This window comes from Zootermopsis nevadensis, unplaced genomic scaffold (assembly GCF_977971745.1).
Source record: "Zootermopsis nevadensis isolate Lab colony 2312 unplaced genomic scaffold, Znev_1.0 Znev_ptg000022l, whole genome shotgun sequence".
NCBI classification, from domain to species: Eukaryota; Metazoa; Arthropoda; class Insecta; order Blattodea; family Termopsidae; genus Zootermopsis; species Zootermopsis nevadensis.
The window spans coordinates 10,509,211-10,525,580 of NW_028259154.1; the positions used below are offsets into that span (position 1 = coordinate 10,509,211).

The following is a 16,370-nucleotide window of genomic DNA, read 5'->3' on the forward strand; positions in this document are numbered from 1 at the left end:
GAAAGATTTCCAGGGATGCTTCCAGGCTTGGCAGCGGCGCTGGGATCGTTGTGTTCACTCCCAGGGGAACTACTTCGAGGGTGATGGATGAATTTAATACCTGAGATAAGTGTACGGGTTATTATACGCGCAGTCTTGAAACCTTTCGATCGCACCTCGTAGGTTGTGTTTGGTTAACTCAAGTAGGCTGATACCAACAACTTCGCCCACTGAGACCGCTCTCGTCCAGGAATCACACCGAACACTGTTTTATTATCGCCTTTGCTTTCGCATCACAACTTCAGTTGTTTTCTGTGTGGTCCGTTAGTCGCCAGGTTGCTCCACTTGGCGCTGGCAATAAAACTCGTTTGTTTTACTTTGAGGTGGTTCGTTCTTTGTGAAGGAGTTTAGTGGGCGGGCTTAGTGCTTCTGTCCGAGGTTTTAAATTTTGCTCGTGATGCTACAGAATAGCAACCCAGGTTTATTTATATATCGGCCCGTGCAAGGTTAGGTTTGGCTACATGATTTTGCTTTCTCAAGGTCGTATTCTCTTTGCACTATATTTAGTTCACGATTACGCATGCAAAGCAATGGATGGGTAAGTGGGAAAATACAGTACAGTATAAGTCGATGGTTGGAAGCCACTTTTCAGAGTTAACCTTATAAAACATCAAAATATTTAATCGTTTAAAGCCGAAAGAATAGAAACCGGGAGGGGGGGGGGGGGTTGTCATAAATTTTAATTTACGAGCCCTAAAGGTAGACCCTAACCGTACTATTGTTTTATTAAAAATTAATGTATTTTTAAAATATATGTTACCGTAAAAACCCCGAATGTTGGTAAAACCTAGGATTTACCATACAAACCTAGGTTTTATAATATTGTTGGTAAAGAAAAAGAACTATTCACGTCTTATTTCGGGGTTTAACAATTCACTGTTGTTTTTTCGGATCTCTACAAACACTGTTTGTTAAAATCTAGGTTTTTCTGGTAAATCCTAGGTTTCACCAACATTCGGACTTTTTTGATAGGAAACGAACAGCTTGGATAGTTGCTTCTCCAATTACAGAAATCACGGCTACTAGAATTACATTGCAGTTGTCATTTTGCAGTTTTCAGTTCCCAGGCGATAATTCGTCCTTGCCACTTCAGGTTCACGGTCGGTCCAGGGTAGAGGCGTGGTCAGTGCCACCGTCGATGGACTGTTGACCCTCCGGGATACCTAAAACAGACTGGCGGTGTCATGAAATGAGGTGTGGGGAAAAAAAGATCCACTAAAATTTAGTTACATTTGTGATAGAGGCGGGGAATTTGAAAGATTGTGTTGCGAGGTTAAAATTGTTACAATTCAGATTTCTTTCTTTTGTTACAGGATTTGTGGGCTGCCCCACGCGGCCAACATTAGTAGCGTTAGCAGATCGGTAAGCCAACTCCTCTCAGAGGCCTTAATTCTATTAAACATGCTTACAGGTGTGATATGTCACTACTTTGCAGATGAATAAGTCCGTTTATAAAGTTTACAAATCTTGCACTAAACTTCGTTACAAATACAGGGACCTCGCCGTATCATTTATATCTATACATGTCTGTATTAATAATTTAAAGCACAGTGGTAACTATATGTACCACCTTCTTTTGATATTCAATAACTATGCATTTTGTCCTTAGAGTATATTTGTGGGTTTAGCACGATTTTCAAAATAAAGAGGGATTATTTCCCTAAGGACATTAACCATTGGATTTTTGTATTGGAAATAGGAACTGAATTTGTAAATATTATTTGCATAATATTACGATCCACGTTAGAGGAACCTTAGGGGCTTCTATATTCTTCTGTTTGAAGGACCGCTGTCTAGTGGTAAATTTTAGGAGATTTTCCTGTCTCTTTAATAATATGTTAAGACGATTTCAAAGTTCAATTCCCTACTGGAAGATTCTCATGCAAGCCTCCCTATTTAAATTAATCAAAATTTTCCCCCTTCCTGCGTATGTCACCAAATTACGCCTTGCTCAAAATTACAGTTTCGCCATTCGTGATAAGAAAATCAAAATTCCACTCTTTTGTCTCATGTTCCTACTTATCATCCTAACGTTTTCATTTTGACTTATTTTTTCACAAGGACGAATGGGCATTGCCTGGGAATCTGTAATACAGTGATGCTCGTACTCCCTGCGGAAATGTTCTTTTCATTTCTTTCCCATAATATTCTTTCTACTCTTCGTACTCACATTCTTGTGTCTCCTTCTCGGGTTTCAAAGGATTTAGCGTATTTAATAATTTATTCTCTTATTATTCTTCAAAGCATTAAACTTTATGGAGGTAAAGTCTATCATACGGCAAAGCATGCAGAAAGAACTCGAATATATTTTAGGTTACCTGCTATAATGTGGAACAGAAATATAAAATCCGTTGCTGACCAAATTCTGATTCAATCTGTAAAATATCGATAGTCACACTCTAATTCCTTTCATTTTACCGTTAATAAACATGAAAAATGCACTGTAATCCAATCTTGCATTAACATTCCCTTTATTGAACAGATTACGCATAATGTCGGCTGTACCTAAATTTTTGTTTTTTTCCGAGCATTATATTTTAGACCATCCAGTAAGCATAAAGTAAAAAAATATATGAAAAGGTAGTTTTACACCCGTAAATGTAACGGGCAGATTAATATATCCTGTTGTTTACAAGTAATTCTGAGTCTTAGGAATTTCAGGGATTTTGTTAAAAATGAATATAGGCCTATTACACACATAAGTAGCCTTATATCGTGCTCCATTGGCTAAATTTTACCCTCGGTGCTGAACGTTCACTCGCTTTATACCACCTGAATAATTCCCGCATTAATTACGCGAACAGGATCTTGCGTCATGATATTAGCTCTTAAAGCATGCAAACGAGTCTCTGGAATAAAAAACCGAGCCCTGCTAGTATCCAAGCCCGCCGTTGGACATGATCCCGAGACAGTTACATCGACCTCCGACCTCCAGAGCCTGTTTTCCATACATAAACCTTAATGGTATCTTCCCGTTACCTTGTTGGGTTGTAACACAGTCTGGTTTTGCATCTGGATACCAACATTTCGGAAGGAATACACTCTTTCATCTTTGTTCCTGAAGATGGAAGATGTTCCTGCGAAGGATCGATACTCGCCTAACATTGTACATGTCATCATATTTCAGATGACGATCATGAATATCTTCACCGCTGGAAGGACCTCGAAAGTTGATGTCGTACATTAAGAAACAACTTCCTCGTCTAATATCCAAATAGCTCACTGATTTCATCCATCTAAAAAAAAATATTTACGTGATTCTTAAGTTTTCTGATCGTTTGTATCTCTCTTTCTGTCCGAGACTCGATTTCGATAATACTCGATTACTGTTCAACAGGTCGATTTTCGGTCGGTTGAACTTGTCACTACAAATGTAATGAAGTTCACACAGATCGCAACATAAACATCAGAATCAGTAGATTTTAGCCATCATCGGGTCCATCTTCCCATCGAATTAACGTGGTTTTAAAAGACGCTGTTTCAGTTACATACGCTGCTTACACTTCTACGGTGTATGATACATGTTGTAGACGATTAATGGAGCGAGACGAAAATTAACAAAGAGGATGGAAGTAGAGTGTTTGTGACATATTTTAATTAGTGTTGAGGAAGTGTAGGAAATCACAAAAACGCCATATTTCGTATTTTGCACTGGCTTAATGTAATTCATATTCCATACAAACCCTTTATTATAAAGCTAATCGCACTGTATATCCAGTTTCTATATCACTGAACAAAAGCAAAGTAATTTAAATTGCGTTAAATATCTATTATGCTGAATAACGTTTCAAATTAAAGCCAATAGGTTACAATTTAATCAGATCCAAAATGTATGCGCAAACTGTTCTCGAGAAAAAACGTAAATTCTCTTCCGGGTTTTCGTAAAGTGCTTGTTGGCCAACATATAATTCGACCTGAAATATATATAAATCTCAGTACATACCGAGTGTTCCAAAAATATATATATATAGTTCAGTCAGTATAGTGACTAGCTAGGGACTGGACGACCGGGGTTATATCCCCGACGGGGGCAGAGGATTTTTCCTCTAGCCTCTGTGTCCAGACCGGCTCTGGGGCCCACCCAGCCTCCTCTACAATGGGTACCGGGGTCCTTTCCCGGGGGTAAAGCCGGCCGGGGCGTGATGCTGACCACTCACCCCCATCTAGTGCCGAGGTCAAGGAAGAGAGGAGCTATACCTCCTCTCACCCCAAGCGCCTACATGGCGTATAGTGCGACAAACTTTACTTTTATATATATATATATATATATATATATTCAACGAATGAAATAAATATATTTAATAAACTAACCTTATTACATACATCTTTTTGGACACCCTGAATCAGGAAGTGTGTGATTAATTGATGGTAATTTGCCGGTAAGGCATTTTGGGCCTTATGGGATAATATTTATAAATACGTGTGTTTTTTTCATTAGATTTTCCCCCGTTATTCTTGACGGGAAGTTTGCTAGTTTTGATAAAATGCGATTGTAAAGTTACGGAATGAATTATTTTCTATTATGTACTTCGTTAAAACATTCATATTTCTCGGCCGAGATTCGAGCCTGCGACTTTCCGATAGCAGTCTATGCTCGTGGTTTTATTCAGTTCCTCCAGGCAAACGTTAGGGCTATTCCTTCAAGAACATCACGAAATTTCCCTGCTTAGATCTTTCATAATTACAGTACGTTCCGTTTTTTTCTTCTCGATGTCAAATATCCTTTACAGTTGGAACAGTGACGTGAAATAGCTTTTATTCGGACAAAACTTCAGATGAAATAGTCAAATAAACACATAAATGGAGAACACGGAACGGGAAGTGCAGGTTGGCATGTTGATTTTACAGTACGTAGTCCCACGTCTTATCAATAGATGTCGTTACTTTATGGTCTGTTGGACTTCCGAGTCGCACCGACGTCTCGAAATTCGCTAATAGTCAACACAGCAACGGATGACTTATTGAAGCGTGTCGTTGTTTCTGGCAGCCCCTCGGAGCAAACCATCACCGTGTTGATGTGTTCAGTCGACTGTTTACGTCTGTCGTCACTTCAAGAAACCGCAGCGCGAAACTAAATCCTGGCTGCACCGAATATTTATTCCGCAAAGACTCGGTCACCACAGCCTCGTTATGAAACGTTTCTCGTTTATATTTGTGTTAAATATTAACGTCGGTTTTGTTGCCCGTAAGAATTTTCTAAATGCATTCGGAAATTGTGTTCCCTGTGGTAGGGTCACGTATAAAGAGGACAGATGGCGTTTGTGCAGAGTGTACCGGATCGTTACTGCCGAGCTTGTAAGGGAATGTACCTTGAATCGATTTTAATCGATATAATCAAATACTGCAGTCCGGAGTTGAGCAGTTGTGGAGACAAGGACGAGAGAAGTTTCAAAGAAAGTAAGTTTTTATACAGTTATTAACAACCAAACTTTTAAGTACAGAACAAAATAATTTTAAAGTTAGTGCTATTTAACACAAGGAATTAACAACCGAGCTATAAAGTTCATAAAAGAAAATCATAGTTTCTGCTCGAAGTGTCTTCCGCGTATTCTTTGCACTTCTGAGAACGTGTCTGTAGTGGCTGGATTGCTAAGCATTTTTCTCAGGGTAATGCAGTATATGTGTTCTGCTGCTGAAAAGAAATTTTGATTCGTACACTGAGCTTTTCGAGTGACCAAAAGAAAGTAATTATATGTGGTAAAATCTGGTAAACTTTGATGTTCATACCTGTCCAACGACTTGAAATACATTGGTGTAAATATTTCGTCACACATTCGTCAGAGAACGTAGCGGGGTTGCCAGACGTACTTTCAACTAGACAGAGCAACTCACATTCATTAAAACTTTTATCCTTATAAAGAAAACGGATTTATTTCGTACGTTGTTTAATTAACAAGCACACCACACTCAAGTATTTTTGTTCTTTAATATAAGATATGCACATGACACAATACCATCAGACAATCAACAAGCCGCTTGGGGCGAGACCAGAACGCCATTATGAACACATGACTTACCTCGATGTGTGTCATATCGATTCGGACTGATTCATATCGCCAAGTGAAGTGTGAACACGGTGGGGCAATGGACATAGCTGTTCTTTCGGGGAAGGTGTGACATTTATACCGAGTGTGGCACAAGTTATTTATATGCATATCAAATATTTTAAACGTCTTTATATTTATTTATATTGTTTCAATTATCAGAGGCGCGGTGATACTTATGAGTGATAAGTGGCAGTGACGTTTACAAAATTATTAACATGTTCGTACCTGTGTTTCGTCTCCAAAAATATTCAATAGAATTCATTTATACAGTGTGTCCCAAAAAATATGTGAACAAAATTTCAGTGAATATAACATACAGTTTAATAAACTAAACCATTACATACGTCATTATTTACACTTAGTGAAATGGCAATTCTGATGCATGTGTTATGTGTAAGCGACATATGTTCGCCTCGCAAACACAACACAGGGTGATTGGTAACAAGGTTAATATTCCGTTTTATGTGCACACATCTTTCTGAGACACCTATATTGAGTAATTTGGAAGAGGGAAACTACACTATACGCTATTAAGTGACTTTAGTTTGTAACTTTTGTCCGTGCTGGTCCACCTTATATGAAGATCGCGTACTATTTTATGAAATAGCGTTCCACATTTGCTGCATTTAACGAAGGGCTGTTTGTTTATTTGTTTGTCAATGTAAATATCTTCCTTTATTAGCTAACTCGCCTGGATGCATTGGTTTTGTTTCACATTTTTTGAAGCCAACAGTGATTCTTATATAATTACACAGTTTTGCTGAGAGGCCTTTGTTTACAATTGTCATTGTATTCCTTTCATGCATTTCAATTCGCTTGCCTTTCTATTCTGAGTAGTTTTGTACAATAACTGCTATTGTTTTGAGTCTGTTGAATTGTCTACCGTTCCTAGATAATTATTGAGCTTTCACTCCGGTTTGAAGTGTTTATTCCAATTAAAATTCGCTTTTTGAACTCCTTTTTGTTACAACTATTAAAGCTCTCATACTGACTGTGTGGAAGATCTGCTCTCCATTTCTACTAACAAAAACAAAACTTAATGCTTTCTGTTAGAATTTCTGTGAAAGAATCAGAAATTATTAAAATGTAACTCCTTAACTAATTAAGCGTTCCAGTAAGCATCATCCATCATTATTGGATGTAGAAGTATAGAATGGAGCAGTGTCCTTCTTGAGAAACTAATAGTATCCAAGCTCGTCAAGAAATTCATTTTCTTTTACAGAACCAAAAGGTTTGTTATTATTTTCGTATTTCAGTCTTGAACAGGACAAATCCACTCCAAATCGTGTCTCACCAAATTTCTCCCAGATTTTTTTGTCCTACGGTTTACTGTCAGTCTGAGCGAAGAATTGACTCGACCTTCAAATTCAAGTACCCATTTGCGACAGTGCACAGCCGTTCTAATATTCCGTTGAGAAACATCGGCTGACTCAGCTATCCATTATTTTTTTCCAGCTTTCTTATATGTTGTCTTATTCCTGTGTTTTCAATGTCATACTTTATATAGAATTTAGTTTATCAGTCGGGGTCACCTATAAAACAAATGCAGTGTCAAATATGCATATCGCCTCAACAGTGGAGACGTTTAAAGAACGCGGCGATATTTTTAGGACAGCATTCAGCATGACGTCATGGCTTCAAGGTCGAGTAAATTCTCCGCTCGGGCGGACAATACGTTTAGACTTTTCAAGCGGTGTTTTCCCTCCAGACATTTTGCAGTTGCCTGACGTCTTATCGTGCTGAGACAGGACTGTGATGCGACTCGAGTCTTTACCTAACCGCGTTGAATTCTGTGTGACTAGGGAATACAGCTCTCAAGGTGTTTGACACCGAATTTTGATAGATGTTTCTCGATTTTCCCATGAGTACTGCGTATCATTCTTCATATTAATACATAATTATTTACATATATTATGCAGTTTTGTTCATGGTCCCGTAACATCCTGTACTGTAGGCTGGCTTCTCAACTTCGTAATCGGGAGATCGCCGTTCTGAATATGGGTGTGAGGGTACGATATACTGAGTAGGATGTTTCCTGTTTTTCTTTGGCTCCATAAGTTAAATGTTAGGATGATACTGCACCTTAAAATTAGTCCACGTCGTTTCCAGTTCACTTCCTACCCTTGTAATCCGGTGACATATAGCCCATTCAACAGGAGAGCCGAAGTTAAATCTAGCATAAATAAAGTAATTATTCTTGTCCTATGCCTTCTTTCTGATCCACCCCATTCTAATCTTCCATCTCCCTCATATTACCTTCCTTTCTCTTATGGTCTTCTTCTCTTGTCTGGTTTCCGCTCATTTTAAATTGTTCAAACCCTAGAGCCAAAAAAAATATTTTATCAATCTTCATAGACGTATTACTTTACTTATAACTTGCCAGTGCACAATTCTTTTATTAGACTTTAATCAGAGTTGTTCCGAAGAACCTTTAAGTAGTGTATGGTAATCATTCTTTTTCATCGTACATTTGTGATTTGTAATTTAATGTAATGATATCGTAAAAAAAAAATTAGAAAGTCGAATAAGGAGAATTCTGTCACTTGAAATAAAAACGGTATGAACGATGGTAGAGACTCTTATCTTACCGTTATTTCAAAACTTACCCACCGGAGATACTATATCAGAAATTAATTATAACCCAATCGTCTTTTCCGAATCAGGTCAATAACGATGCCTGATTCGATACGTCCTTAAGGAGAAAGATAATTGGATAGAAACTTTTGTGCCACGAATTCAGTAGATCTCTGAGGTGGTGTTCAAAATTTGAACATGCACCACCTACATACACTTGTCTTAGATTCAACATGGCTGAAATTCCATGCATACAATACAAACTTTATTTTATTTTTCTATAAAATTTAAATAGGTTTTCGGTGTGGTGTCAAAGTGCATCGGTAGATCACTGAATGTTAACTGTTATCACAAATATGAAATAATATAGGGTATATGCAATCCTTTACACAAAGTGTGATTAAGAAAGAAAAGTAATGATCAATTTGAGGTTATGGCTGGCAGTATTCCTTCATGAAACACGGCTAAAATTTCTTCAGACAGCCAGGGTTGGTCCTAAATGTGACCCTTCGCAAACTTACACCACTGATGTGAAACAAACTACTGTACTCTTGCAAAGTGTTTCCGGAACAGAGTAAATAAATCATATCAACTGCCACGGTGGTCTAGCGGTTAGAAAGCTGGCCTAGAAATCCTGGGGTCTCGGGTTCGATTCCCGGGGGTGCCCGAATTTATAACTTGTGTTGGGTAAGGCCGTGGTCTAGGCAACACGGAGTTTTCCTCCGGGGGCTTCCCCGGTTTCTCCGTGGCATCTCAAAAATTACTCCATTCACACACAGAAGAAGGCAATGGCAAACCACTTCTGGATCATCTGCCAAGAACGTATATGAACAGGTCCCAGTCCGGGAAAAGGATGGAAGGATCCTGTTCATATGGACCTGTCGTCAGACAGAACAATAAATAAATAATAAATAACATATCAACGGAATATTTGGCTGTTTCCTAATTCATCCAGCGTACCCATCGTAAAATATCCCCGAAAAGAAAGAATCTCTTATTCCAGTGTTGAGAAGTTTCTGGGTAGAAACTTTGTTCTTATTTTTATCTCTCGCTTATTTTATTTTGTTTGTTTGTTTAGAACCTTGGCCGAGTTATGATTTTCTCACTTACCATACCACCATGCGATTGCCGATGTAGTCTCTTAAAATAGGCCACGGTCGTCTCATTCAAAATAATTATTCCTTCATCTCATCACTCACGATTGTATTTGGTATATTACTGGTGTTATTGGGGACACAAAAACATCCCCTTCATGAAAGTGCAGTTTATACGAACATAGTTTTGAATTTGTAAGCCTTCTGCTACAAACCTGTAGGCTAGGGGCTCTGAATTCGTATCTACGGGGCCGTGACGTAGCTAGTATCGCAGTTCTCTGATCATGTGACGCCTCAGTGCTGCCACATGTACAGGAGAACATGTAACATGTATTACAACTTACTTAGCGTTACGTATTCCTTTCAGAATTTAATATCAGAGAGATTCGATACGTATCCTAAGAAATTCTTACTAATACGAAAGTTCGTCAGAATTCAAATAATGAACAAATTTATTTGAGCTCATTTTAATAGTATCCAGTAATAATCCCATGTCTGTAAATTTTCCACACAAAGTTTTGCGTACATTTTTTTCTCTCTCTTTGCTAAAATATCCAGCTAACACATAGTATTTCGTTCTCTGTATTTTGTATTCATTATTTAATTTCTCTTAGACTCAAATATTATCATCAGAACTTTGCTTTCAGATACCATCCTTCTTCAGACATACAGTAATTGATGGCGATAGGTTTATTTGCTTCTGATGCTTTCATACTTAATGAAATGCTAACAGTGTAGTTCTGTGCTACCGAATTACCACAGCAATAATCAGCTTCAAAGGAAGCTGTCGGGCTGCATAGGAGTGCTTCAGTTGCTTAGCAAATTATGTTTTATGTTCCTCTAAACCTTCAACTGTTGAAATGCTTTTCAGAAGTGGCATCTAGCAGTTTTCTGAACATTCGACAGAATCCTGAAATGATATACGATTACAGACATTCGACCCGCCAACATGACACACAGAAGCAACACCTGAAATTTTCCCTCCATTTAATTTATTTTGAGATTTTGATTCACTCATTGGGATTGATGTTCGTTTATTGGAGATTAAAATATAATGTTGCAAGGTACATAAATAGGGCTGGTGTTAACATGATTTTAGGTTTTTACTGCACCGATTATGAGGACGATTGTATTCTAAGTTGAAGCTCCGTGTAATCTGTAATTTACCAACGTTTCAGAGGTACTTGCTGCTTCCATTATCAGGACGATCGCTTGTTTTACGTTGGGTAATAATATTGCACAGCGATACGTGCAGTGTCAGCCTCGATATCTCGCTGAAAATTTTATATAATTGTTATAAAACAAAGATAATTACTAGAAAACGTTATTAACTACGTACCTGTTATTAATTTTTATAACTTTGTTGTCTGTTAGGTTTTAGTTTAAACGTTACATATTTTATCCTTTCAATCAATTATTGTTTCTGTAGATTAATTGCTGTGTTAGTACCGAAATAATACTAGGAAATTTTATATGACATAACCTTTCAATTGCGTAGAAGACTAAGCCCAATATAACATAACCACTGATATGATTAAGTGAACAGGTTAAGTAAATGGATCATTAGTATGAATGAATCGGATCTCATAAAGGCACGTCCTACCTTATGCAGTGAATCCTACATGTTTTAAAAATAAGTCTGAGATTATAGCTATTATTATTATTATTATTGGTAGATGATCTAGCTTCGTTATCTGTTTTTTTATATTCTTTAAATTTTTATAATTATATTAGTGTTCCCTTGGTGGATTATTTGTTTTTATTTATATTTCTTCATTTATTTTTCTTTGTGTATAATGTTGTTTCTATTTTGGGTTTGCCTGTACTTGGCAGTTACATTTAATACTGTACATGTATAAATTTAGTTAATCTGTTTGTGTGCTATTTTTCATTATTATTGTATGTATTATCAGTGTTTGCCTCTTATTGGCTTCTCGCTGTTGGCAAACACTTAAATAAATTGATTGAATTGAATTGAATTATTATTATGTTGTCGTCTTATTAAATTTGGTATTTTACGTAATTATAATTGAATTCTACTAGCAAAAACATTGCCTCCTTTTGAGGACTATTTCTCAATACGACAAAATAGTTTAGATTGATTGTGTATTTAGTAGTTTTCACTTATTTTTATTGTTGCTTGTATTTATTTTATCTTTTTGTACTGACTACGTAATTGGCTCGTGTCGCTGCTTAGTTGCACGTTAAGACAAGACGAAATAAAATGAAGAATTTAAATCCTTCTCTTATTGCAGGTTTTTTTATTTTTCTGATATTTCTTATTTTAAATCAGTATTATTATTATTATCATCATTTTCATTGTTATTGAAAAGGATAATGAGGAAATGGAGGAATATTTCAAGAACTTTTTTAAAATAAAACAAATTTCCCTCGTTCACTTCCGTTTAGGTTATAATGTATCGGCGAGTAATCGTGTAGTGACAATGCAGTCATTAATTTCACCGTCTCCTGCTTCCAGCGGCTTCCCGCCATGATTGTAGCACAGGCCGAATGCAGTGAGAGCTGAAAGGCTCCAACAATAAACCTATTATAACCCTACTTCGACCGACAGAGCGCCATTGTTCTGTCCTTTGTGTGATGCTAAGCAAATGTTCGCTCCGTTTTAAACGCCAGGGGTAGAGAGGATTTAAATTGCTTCCTAAGTTAAATTGTTTGATTTGTGGAAAAGAAAATCCATTAAACTGAGGCCACGGTTTGAAGTTACTTCGGTGGAACGAAGAATGGATTTGTATGAGTGCTGGAGTCTGTGAATGGATAACGATTATGTGGCTTAATGAGTGACTGAGTTTGTTAAGTCACTGCCATTATATGTTATTAGTCGATTTAATGTAGTTTGTTCATTCAGGATTACTCTTTTTAACAACGACGATTCAGCTTATTTTGTCATTTATTTTATTTCCTTTTATCGTGATTATTTGTTTTAGGGAAACGAAGAATCAGTAACAAGTATTTTGATTATGAAATTTTGTCATCATATCTGGTAGATGGTGTGAATTTCTCAAGTGACCCAGTGACAGACATCACATAATAGAGCCATGACTCTGTCATGTGATTACGACAATATTTTTAGGGTTCCATGACGAAAGCCCACATGAAAATTGCAGACAGAAAAAACCCCACAGTCATAAATGCTCACATGGAAAATGCTCAAATGGAAAAATTCTCGCACGGACAAATGCTCACACAGAAAAACACGCACATAGAAAAATTCTCACATTCACAATACTATCAAGTAATACACTCTTAATAAAGCTTTATGTGCATGCTATGAAGTGAAGTTTAAACATACTATACATACTAACCTAACCTACCCTTAGCCCCAGTTGACCAAATTTTTTTTGTAAACTAAAAATAATGTCAGAATTATTCTATCTGTGTATTTTTCTGTGTGAGCATTTGTCCGTGTGAGCATTTTTCATGTGAGCATTTATGACTGTGGGATTTTTTCTGTACGGAATTTTCGTGTGGGTTTTCTTCATGTGCGCATTTATCTGGTCACCTATTTTTAGTTCCATGAAATAACTGAAGAACGTGACCAATTATGTTCCTGCACGTGTCATATTCGGCGTATATTTCCACAGAAGTACTGTGGACCGCTGGAATCGCTGTGGCTGCCAGCCTTAACGTTATCTAGAGCCAGTAATTTCAGTCCTTAATATTCATCATGTTGTGCAGTTTCTTAATTACAATCCCCGTTAGCACGCTGTAGATCTGGTTGTTCAGCAGCTTGCCGCTTGGAGCGTTGATGTAACACAGTTACGAGTGAATTAGTGGAGTTCTCACCCTGTCATAACATTAAAATTGTTGGTACACAAAATTACATTCTCTGTGGTGTGGTTATAATAAGTTCGCAGTAACATCTGCAGATTGCAGCACCGTCTGATTAATGGGAAAGCCTGAAAGTTTCACTTCACACGCAAGCCTTGGTGATCTTGTAGCACCTGTTTAAGCTGGGCTGGTATTCATGAGTTATTTAGCCACTCAGGAAAGAACACTTCCATTGTCTCTTGATGGACAGCACACGATGACAGCGTGTTGAAACTGTAACCACTTCACAGAATGCCCAAGTGCATCTTGTCGCTTTTAGAAATTTGATGATGAAGGATAATAATATATTATGGTATAATGCACGATGAAATTCTGTCACTGTCGTAATAGAATACCGTCATTGGACTCTGTCTTGAACCACTTTAATCCTGTCTATGTACTCAAAGCCTGTTTTGATATTTGAGGTTCTTAGGGCCGTATAAAGATTGATTTCTTCTGGATTGTTGTTCCGTCTGGTATAAGTTTACCGACGTTTCAGAGGTGATTGCTACATCAATTCACTGTCACATTCCCTTACTCTAGAAACACTTTTTCTTGTGGACTTATGCGTTACTCCTTGTATAATTAATTTTTAAATCCACTATTTTATATAGCACATTAACTTAACGTTGCATTTGAAGTATGCAGTCAAATATTTTATACACTTTAACTACTCAATAAGTAGTTCACTGATTAACTAATCGATAACTGGTAATGTGTAGAATGTATTGACGGTATCTGCATTTTATTCAGATGAAATGTAAAAATACGTTGCCTACTGTGACCAATTTTGGTTTGGTTAGGTTAGGTTAGGTTAGGTTTGGTTAGGTTTGCTAATTTTAACTCTGCCAGGGCTGTAAGATTTATTGTGAGTTTTCATTGACCTGACCTAACCTAACCTTGATTAATACATGGAATGCCCAATGACTGTTTCATTATTTTATTTTTTGACTGTTCTCAAAAACTTACTTCCTTGAATAACTAGATATTTTATAACAAACTAGTTGCAAGTTAAAAATTTCTTACCGTTTTCATACTGAATCGATACCAAAATATATAAAATCATACATACGAGAAACAAATGCTAATTCGATGATGCCGGCTGGCACACTTATTTACTATGAATGTAGGCCGCACCCCCTAGCGTCAGAAGCTCGTCCTACGTCCGGTTCGCCCTCTATTTGACACAGTCTTGAAACTTTCCGATCGCACCTCGTACAAACAAAACTGTTTACACTTTGAAAAGACGCTTAGTGCCAAACACGTTTCGACCTCAAGAGGTAATCATCAGTGGCAAACAAATTAATTCATATTAAATCGTACAAGTCATTGTGGTATTACATAAAGTATGACCTGTTATGCTTTATAACAAATCATCGTCTTATAAATTTCATGATTTAATATGAATTAATTTATTTGCCACTGATGATGACCACTTGAGGTCGAAACGCGTTTGGCACTAAGCGTCTTTTCAAAGTGTAAATAGTTGTGTTTGTATGTATAATTTTATATATTTAGATAACACTTCAAGGTATGCAAGGTTTTAAGATTAAATCGATGCCGTACATTTAATGTGTGAAATACGTAAATATTCTATAAAATAATTTAACTACAGTCTTTATAATCACCGCTACCCTGAAAGTGGTAAAAGTATGTGTTACTGTCGTTTCCCTTCCTGAATTTGCCTATTTGAAGATCCCAGAATGGACCTTTGTGCAATCGGGTCAGGTAAAATTTTCGCCTCGGTTGGCAAATACGGAAAATTCTATGAGTCAGTGCAGATCAGAGTGACGCGTCTATGTATTCTGAAGTTTGCCAGTTCGACTCTCGATCAGGACCACAAATCCAGACTTTGGCTTTGTTTGGTTGTCCCCTCCAGGCGAAACCAACATGCCTTCAGCATCTATTCGTACTACCGTCTTTTTATTCAAGAAATGTCGTAGTGGAGTGATAAAAACTCCTCACTCAATATCTCAGGGCCTAATTCAGAGTGTAAAACAACTCCTGAAGTATTTCATGAATAGCTTCAATTATTCCAGTCGTTGCTGAATTTGTAATCAGACCACCATTTGCTTTGCCACTTCTCATCCGACATTTCGTGTGTGTGCATAATATGAATACAGGCATACCTCGTTTTATTTCGCTTCGCAGATATTGCGTTTCTTTATAAATTGAAGGTTTGTGGCAACCCTGCGTCGAGCAAGTCTATCGGCGCCATTTTTCGAAAATCACGTGCTCACTTCGTGTCTCTGTGTCACATTTTGGTAATTCTCGCATTGTTTTTAGACATAATACTATTGCACACTTAATAGACTACAGTATAGTGTAAACATAACTTTTATATGCATTGGGAAACCAAAATATTCGTGTGACTCGCTTTATTGCGGGGGTCTGGAACGGAACCCGCAATATATCCGAGGTATGCCTGTACTATGTTGGCCACCATCCATGGTCTAAGGCAGGTACGAGAGCCAATGTTGAGTGACACGCGAATTAAGTAAGAAAATCAAAAGTTAATATTAACATAAACAAAAATTTTCCCTGAACGCATTCGGTTAGTGGTATATTTAATGTGTTAAATTAAAATTAGTGGTACGCCTGCGAAAAATGGTTGAGAACCCTTGGTCTAAGGTATATTTTATGTACACGACGTTTTCGGAGTTGGCTGTACACACGTCTTTATGCCATCGTTTGTCATTAAACTGGAAGATTTTTTTTTATAAATGTTTAAAGAAAACAGTTTATATAATGAATCAACCATTTACATAAACTTTTAGAGGATGCATGC

General features: G+C 37.2%; 1 protein-coding gene across 16 annotated transcripts in view; it reads left to right on the plus strand.

Annotated features, from left to right (window-relative positions):
• Positions 1 to 16,370, plus strand: part of SPR (G protein-coupled sex peptide receptor) — a 619,021-nt gene that overhangs the window by 567,967 nt on the left and 34,684 nt on the right. For 7 of the 16 annotated variants that reach the window (XM_087353870.1, XM_087353873.1, XM_087353869.1 and 4 more), the window contains one exon: positions 1,353 to 1,401. The exons of 6 other annotated variants lie outside the window; for them this stretch is intronic. The gene's annotated coding sequence lies outside the window, so the exon portion shown is untranslated. Of the gene's footprint in view, positions 1 to 1,126; positions 1,234 to 1,352; positions 1,402 to 5,032; positions 5,437 to 16,370 lie in introns of those variants that run through there. 3 more of the 16 variants (XM_087353876.1, XM_087353880.1, XM_022066032.2) reach the window with 3 other exon arrangements.